This window comes from Sciurus vulgaris (genome assembly GCF_902686455.1).
Source record: "Sciurus vulgaris genome assembly, chromosome: 17".
Taxonomy (NCBI): Eukaryota; Metazoa; Chordata; class Mammalia; order Rodentia; family Sciuridae; genus Sciurus; species Sciurus vulgaris.
Window position 1 is genome coordinate 47,139,571 of NC_136478.1, and position 6,456 is coordinate 47,146,026.

Genomic DNA, 6,456 nt, shown 5'->3' on the forward strand with positions numbered 1-6,456 from the left:
CAGGGACGGGGTACTGCACGCTGCAGGCGGTGGAGACAGGAGGTGGCTCATCTCACACTCCTGCTTTCAGGACTTCTTCACGCTGCTTCTCCAGCCCTGGCCAGAGATTCCAGGGTGTTCAGTTCTGCAGCCTGAGGGAACCTTGGCTTCTTCCTCAGAAGCAAATTATAAAGCACAGTGCAGCAGAGAAAGGTCTGGAAGGCATCTGGGCTGTTGTCAAGTCTGAAGTCAGGGGTCATGGCCTTCGATCTAGGTCTGCTTCCCTGACCGGAAAGAAAACAGCTTCTTCATGATGGTCTTTTCCTCCTTGCTGCTGTCGGCACTGCAGGCTCTGGAAACCCCAGCACCTTTTCCTCTCCTTGCCGCTGGGCCTTCTCTTGGTGCAATCAGGCCACTCTTGTAGCACTGCAGCTCCTCCTGCGCCACCAGCAGCTGAGACTTGAGCTTGTTCCTCTCCTGCAGCACGTCCCGCAGCTCCTGCAGCGTGAAGTGCGGCCGGCTGGGGTCCGTCAGGTCCACCACCGTTTTGTCTGGTTCCAGGTTCACCTCCTCGGGGGCCGGCGGGCCCCCTCTCCTCATACCTTCCACCTCCTGCCTGAGGTTGTCCCTCTCCATCCTCAGCTCCTCCAAGGCCAGGCTGCCCTTCTCCACCAGCGCCTCCAGCATCTCCAGCACGCAGACGATCTTGAACTGCAGCTGGGTCACCCAGGGGTCGCTGCCCAAGGCCATCAGCTCGCGGCCCACCACGTAGGAGATGTTGTACACGTCCTGGGTGGTCAGCTGGAAGGGGCTCTTCTCAGGACGCCCTCGGCCCGGCCTTGTCACCCTCTTCATCCTCATCCTCCTCCTCTCGCACAGGGGGCTTCTCCATGGCCGCGGGACCCTGGAGGCCACCACCGGAGTCGTTTGCTCGGAGTTTCCAAAAGCACAACTTCTTCCAGGCACCAAGAACTTTCCGCCTGGCCGGGACCCCGCCTGCCCAATCAGCACCGGGTGGAGGGTGGACCCTGGAGGGCGCTGCGCGGGTCCACTCCTGTGCAGACGCGGGCGCAGGCGGTGCCCACGGATGACCATGCCGGATCGAAGCTGCAGGATGTGGTTTGAGGCCCAGGAGGAGAAGGGAGCTGGCGCAGTGGAGAAGAGGAACCGGGAGGCCCCGGTGGCGGCGGCTGGGGCCTGCCCTGCAGCGCGGCCCTAATTTCTTATTAGACATAAGATGATGGCAGAAGTATACTTATGACTTTTTCTAGAGTCCACTGGCCTGGTTAATGGAAGTTTTAAAATTAGAAAGTTCTTCAGTACTTGTTTTGCAAGCAGCATGTATTTTTTATACAACCCTTAATTTTATGTATGGAATTTCCCCCAGCTATGAAAGAGAGTGCTATTACACTCACTACCCAGACTATTTATTACCATCTTGTAGAAGATGATGAAAAATAAAAATGGCTATGGATATAGCTCAGTGGTTAGGTGCCTTTGTGTTCAATCCCCAGTACCAAATTCTTTTTTATATCTCTCTGTAAAAAGAAAAATTTATATTTTCTAAATATGAGATATATAGCATCATAAAATGTTTCCAGTCTCAAGTTCAAAAACATTTGCCTCAAAAATAAGGGAGTAAGAATTAATTATTTTTATTTCTTTGGGCCATGCTGTTCTATACAAAGGAAAAATATAAATTTTAAAAATTTATGAACAAGAGATATCACTTATATATTCAAAATTGTGTAAGTTACTTGGTTAAGATATTGGAAAATGTGGATTTTTAAAATTATAAACTGTAGAGTAGCATTACAGACATTTGACATTGTTTAAAATATTGATCAAGTCAGCTGACATATTTCTTCATTCGCACTTTCTGCATATTTGATTGTGCTTCCATGATAAAACTGACAAAATAGATAAGAAAAATAATTGTCAAAGGTCCACCTGTCCTTTTATTTCATGGGCCACACTGTTTCATTAGCACACAGCCCTGTTATTTTGTGATGTCCATGTGCATAGATATAAATGACATATGGCAATTTTAGTGCATTTAATTCAGGTAACATAAAATGTATAATGATACATTTAAAAAAAAACACCTGAAATTGATATATTTTGTCATCTAATCAAAACAGTGAATGAGAGTGCTAAGTATTCTATAAAATACTTCTTTTCTTTTATTTCAGGTCAATTCAATTCAATCACTTGAGCTTTCCACACACAGTATGAAAGCAACTCGAAGTGCCATGTTTAAATCATCTGACTCAGGGTGTTGGAGTATATTATTTTCAGCATTCTTCAGAATACTTTGGTCATTGTGGTATTTCTTATTTCCATCAATCACTCTGGATCTTCCACTTTTTGCCATGTTATTCTCTTCCACTACCTCTCACTTGAGTCATGCTTGAATGTGGAGTGAATCTCTTCCAATTATTGAAGACAGAAGCACTGTTGGAACCCAGATGGACCACACAAGAACTTGGAGATTTTTTCCTACGTGGTATAGATTCTGCCATAGACACAAGCAGATGGTGTGAGAACTTGGGATGTCTTTCAAGCAGGACTTTCTCCTTCCCACCTCAGTGACAGCAGAAAAGAATGTCTTTCCTGTTAACTTTGGCTTGCCAAATATCTTCTACTTCTGTGACTGAGAATTCTGTTTCACAATTAAAGCCACACTTTATTTGTCCTATTATGTGCACCACAAAGTACACAAATTGTTTTGCTGAAATTCTAGCCATGATTTGTTAAGTAGAGTATGCACATTAAATACATAACTTGTGGGAAGTGAGGTGGGCTATTGAAAAACCAATCTCCAATAATTTTCTCCTCAAGCATGAGTGAAGAAAAATTATATTGTAGAAAGTTTTCTTACCATCCAAGGAATCCTAGTTATGGAACAGAGGGATGAAAAGATGCTGTAGTGGATGGGTGGGTGTCAGTTTCCTGAGGTCTTATGTCCTGCCTTTCCTCCATGAAGGGAGTGAAAATTTTGAGAATGGATTTGGTAGACCTACTGATACAAAATGACCACCAAAATCTCAAAGGTAAATATATTAAAAAAAGACAGGGTGGTTGTGGTTCATTAACTGTCAGTACACTATTATCGTTTTCAGTGGGTGAGGCCTGTTCATTCTTTAGGGTAAGCCTGAGGCTGCCACTAGACCCCATGTCTCCTGTTATTCAAAACCTGAATCACTGTTGTGTATTTTTAAAAAGTTCCTAAACTCATGCAATATTTCCAGTGTTGATACAGCATTGTCAACTAGAAGTACAGCTACATAAGGATTGAGAAAACCAGTCTTGAATATCCAACATTATGGTATATTACAAAATAGTCTCAGCAACCCCAAAATCCCCATTCTGTGTCTCTTCATTCTCTTCCATTCCCACAAACTCCCAGAAACCATTAATTTTTGTTGTTTATTTTTTCAAATGATCCAGAGATCATCCAGTTTGAATCACAAAGGTCTATCTTTTTGGACCAACTGTTTTCCTTAGCAACAGTCATTTTTTTCTTGTTTGTTAGCCCATTTCTTTTTTATAGTCAAATGACACCTAATTGTATAGGTGGGTTAGTCACATATGTGACTACTTACTAAAGTGTATCTTGATTCCTTCCTATTCATGGAAGTTATAAATGAAGAAACTGTGAACTGTTATATGCCAGTTATTTTGTGGACATAAGCTTTTCACTGGATTGGATAAGCAGCCAGTAATGTGATTACAGGATCATATGGCCAACATGTTTGGCTATGCAAGGATGTAGCAAATTGTCTTCTGTAGTATCCCTCTGGGAATATATGAGAGTCCCTGGACTTCTGTTTCTCAGCACTTGATTTTGTGATTTCAGATTTTGCCCTCTCTTATAGGAGTATTTCAAATGCAATACTCTAATGATGTATGAGTTTTAGGATGTTTCCTTAGGCTTGTGTTCCATCTGAATGTCTTCTATGTTGCAGACTGGCCTACATCAGCTCTGTTTTTGGGCATTTCGCCATGAAGGCTTGAAGCAGCTGCATGTACCTGTTACAAGGTAATTATAGTAAATGAAGTAGGATACCCTCACTCTAACTTTTGATAGTCACATAATTTCAACACTGTGTCCCCTGTGTTGAAAATAAACTAATTGTAGCTTCAGATACTCACATAACACCCTCATTGTGGCCTTTGACATAGAATACCCTCACTGGGGCCTCCTACACTCACATAATATCCCCCATGTGTCCTCTGACATTCACATAATATCCTCTCCTAACATCTGACTCTCACCTAATACTCTCACTGTACCCTCTGACACTCACATAGTACCCTCACTGTGATGTCTGAAACTCATAATATCCTCACTGTTTCCTCTGATAACATAAAGTACCTTCATTGCATCTATAGAAACTTACATAATGGCCTCAAATTGACTTTTGAATTTCACATAATCCTCAGTGTGGCCTCCAATATTCCCATAAAACCCACATTATAACCTTTGACACTGACATCATACCTTCTTTGTCATCTCTGACACACATACCCTCTCTATTACCTTTGACACAATTTCATCTCTTGGCCTCTGACAATGAAATGATATCCACACTGTGACCTCTGGAAACAACATTATATCTTCAGTTTTACTTTTGATACTCACATAATGCTCTCAAAATAGCATAGAACATTTACTTATTACACTCAGTAAGACATCTGTCACCTACATGTACCCCTAATCAGGAACTGAGCCATTCACATAAAACCCACAATGTGTCCTCTGATCCTCAAATAATGCCATCACTCCGACTTCTGCCACACACAGTGTCTTCACTTGGCCTCTACCTCTAACAAAATACCCTCACTGCATCCTCTGCCACTCACATGACACCCTCCCTGTGGCCTCTGACACTCATGCATTATGCTTATTTTGACCACTGACACTCATGCAATACCTTCACTCTAGCCTCTTATACTCAAATAATATCCTCACTACAGAGCCTGACACTCACATAATATCTTCAATGTGTCTTTGGACAGTCACATAATATCCTCATCTGACATCTCACATTCACATTATTCCTTCACTGTGGCCTTTGTCACTGATAGAATACTGTCACTCTGGCCATTGACATTCACATATCTTTCAGTCCTCTGACACTCACATTATATTCTCACTGGGACTTCTGACACTCATATAACACCCTCGCTGTGGCTTCTTTTACTCAAATATCCCCTCACTCTGACTTCTAATCCTCATATAATGCCCTCTTTGTGATGTCTGAAACTAAAATAATATCCTCACTGTTCTCTCTAACAACATAAAATATCTTCACTCTGTCTTCAGAAACTTACATAGTAGCCTCACTTTGACCAATGAAATTTACATGATATCCTCACTGTGGCCTCTGAAAGTCCCATAATACACTCACTATGATGTCTGACACTGACATCATAACCTTATAGTCATCTCTAACTCATACACACTCTATTATCTCTGACACTAACATAATAACCTCTCTTGGCCTCTGAAACTGAGAGGACATCTGCACTGTGCCCTCTGACTGTAACAAAATATCCTCATTCTGAACTTCTAAACTCACATAATACTCTCAAAATAGCCTCTAATATTCACATATTGCACTCACTTTGACCTTTGTCTTCTGTCACCTACATATATCTCTCAGCATGACTTGAGACACTCACATAATCCCCACAACATGTCCTCTGACTCTCATGTAATGCCATTACCATTGCTTCTGGCATTCAAACAATATTCTCACTTCTCTGACTCTCACAAAATACCCTCACTCTGATGTCTGACAATCACATAATACCCTAGTTGTGGCCTCTGATTCATTACATCCTCACTTGGCCAGTATCACTCATAATATGCTCAGTATGACCTATGACACTCCATAATCCTTCCACTTTGGCCTCTGACAGTCATATATTAACCCCACTCTGACCACTGAGACTGATATAACACCCTTACTATGACCTCTGGTACTCACAAAAGATCCTCAGTGTGACCTCTGACAACAAAAACACACTCACTGTGGCTTCTGACACTCACCTAATACCCTCAGTGTGTCCACTGACACTCACATAATACAATCAAGTTGACCTCTGTCACATATAATATCTTTGCTTTGGCCTCTGATTCTTACATGATACCCTCAGTTTGGTCTCTGACATTTACATAATAGCTTCACTGTGACTTCTGACACTCACATAATATGCCCACGGTGACATCTGATACTCACATGATACCTAACAGTTACCACTGACACTGAAAAAATATTCTCAAAATGACCTGTCAATCATATAATACTCTCAGTGGGACACCTGATGCTTACATAATATCCACGTTGGCCCGTGTCACTCACATAATACCCTCAATATGATTTGTACCATCACATAATACCCCCACTGTGGCCCCTGATACTCAAATAATACTTTCATTGTGACCTCTGACACAGAATAACCTTGCTG

At 42.1% G+C, this 6,456-nt stretch overlaps 1 pseudogene across 1 annotated transcript; it reads right to left on the reverse strand.

Annotated features, from left to right (window-relative positions):
• Positions 1 to 244: 244 nt before the first annotated feature.
• On the reverse strand, positions 245 to 1,045 carry LOC306647652 (RILP-like protein 2; annotated as a pseudogene). The gene has a single exon. The product of its transcript is annotated as an RILP-like protein 2 (transcript).
• Between the last annotated feature and the right edge of the window lie 5,411 nt (positions 1,046 to 6,456).